Genomic DNA, 1977 nt, shown 5'->3' with positions numbered 1-1977 from the left:
ATCTGTGCATTTTACTGTATGTAAATTATATCTCAATAATAAAATAGTTATAAAAATAAGATAGCAGATATCCAGAAAAAGGGGCTCACCGTACTGTGCCTGAGGAAAAGAGTGGGGCAGAAAATGCTTCATAGAAGAAACAATGCTTGAGCTGAAGTTTGAATAGGAGTTTGCTAGTAATGCAATTTAAGGAAGAAAATTACCAAACTTCATGCAAAAGCATGAAGCAATGGGAGATCTGTTCTGTTTGGGAAATAGATCTTGGCTTAAAAGAGAATAGAATGGTCAGAGGGGCAGGAGAGGAATCTAGAAGGGTGGACAGGGCTTACGCCATGATAGGTCGCCAAACTAACAAATTTCAACTTCACACATCTTGGAAGGTGATTGAATGATAAAGCCACAAAAGAACTTTAGAAATTTTTTAGCCTAAAACCATCATTTTGCAGTCTCTGACTTGCATTTGCCCTGGGAAATCATGACATACTCTAGTCAGAGGATTCTTTTTAGGATGTTTACTACTTTTATAAAATTGGCCATTTGCAGCTCTGTCCAGGAAGAGGATGGAAGTTGTACAGACAGAGGAACAGCTCATAAAATACAGATAAAGTACAAATTGAAGACCACCATAGAAGCAAAGATTTGGCAAATCTACATTTGAGGAGTATTTTCAGGAAGTGATTTAAAGAGAATACTCTTGTTTTTTGGCCATGAGGTTAGCGTCATAGATCAAGTTCAGCAAAACTAGTTGAAATTGGAAACTGTCTCTTGTAGAGGAAAAAGTAGTTGAAGGAGAAGATTTAAGAATCAAGAGGAAGATATTCAAGACGGAACTAATACACTCTGAAAAGTAGCCAGAGCACCTGGGCAGGACTGTATCCCCTCAGCAGCCTAGGGTAAGAGAGTCATCCAGGTGAGCATCATGTGCTAACAGAGAAACCTAACAGAAGACAACTTGAGGTTTTCCCTGAATCTGAGGATTGTTCCTCATCCTTCAGAATATTTTTCTTCTGATTTTATCACTTCTGCTGCCTTCTTTTTCTTTATATTTCAGGAGTTCCTTTACAGCCTACAGGGCGGGCCCGCTACTTTTACTCTTTTAAGCCAGGGGCTGTAGCTCAGTGGTAGAGTGTGTGCTTAGCATGCACAAGGCCCTGGGTTCAATCCCCAGCACCGCCATTCCTCAATTTCTCTCACCTACCTCACAGCCTAAAATCTGTCACCCTGGTGATGCCTTTGAAAGCTAAGAGGATATGTAGCAGTATCTTCATTTTACAATGAAGAAACAAATTTAGCCCCTTTCCCTTCAACTCATATCCTGTTATCTACAACAGATTTCCAATCATCTCTCTTGAAAGTGCTGTAAAAACAAGCAGAGTGAAGTCACCACAGCAGATCTTCACAGTGTGCTGCCAGATTCCACTGTACTTAAATGCTCGTATTTTAGCGTAAATATTGAAACCGGCAAACAGCCATTGATGATTAAGCAGCTAGGAACTATGGGGGATTGGAATTTGCCAACTCAAAATATGTCTCTGCCTGAATGACATTTTGGCCCCCACCCCAACTAATTAACCAAAGGATTTTGGGATGGGAGGCCTGCCCCCAGAATAGGCCATCACCATAAACATCTCCGGTGTCTGGGTGGGTCTGTGCTAAGCCCATTCTTAGTTCTGGTTACCCTTTATGAGAGACATTGACATTTGAAAAGAAAATTTCCACTTGTAATAGTATCTTCTTCCCTGTACCAGGAAGAAGGGGGAGATGGCCTTACCTAGAAACTTATCAGAACAGAAGATGAGGTCTTAAATCTGCATGATAAAGTCACCAATTGTTAACTGTGCTGTTTAGGTAATATGCTATCTGACTCCCACTAGCTTCCTATAGGTAACATCCCCCTGGAGTCAGGGTCGCCGTGGTAATGGATGTTTGAGCTATTTTTTCAGGAACTGAACCCCTTGTCCACTTCAGGCCAGGTTG

At 41.2% G+C, this 1977-nt stretch overlaps 1 non-coding gene across 1 annotated transcript; it reads left to right on the top strand.

The window, feature by feature from the left end:
* Window positions 1-1104: 1104 nt before the first annotated feature.
* On the top strand, window positions 1105-1176 carry TRNAA-AGC (transfer RNA alanine (anticodon AGC)). Its single transcript has one exon. It is a non-coding gene; the product is annotated as a tRNA-Ala (tRNA).
* The last annotated feature ends 801 nt before the right edge of the window (window positions 1177-1977 follow it).

This window comes from Diceros bicornis, chromosome 23, assembly GCF_020826845.1.
Source record: "Diceros bicornis minor isolate mBicDic1 chromosome 23, mDicBic1.mat.cur, whole genome shotgun sequence".
Lineage (NCBI taxonomy): Eukaryota > Metazoa > Chordata > Mammalia > Perissodactyla > Rhinocerotidae > Diceros > Diceros bicornis.
This window is presented reverse-complemented; position numbering and strand designations above follow the sequence as displayed.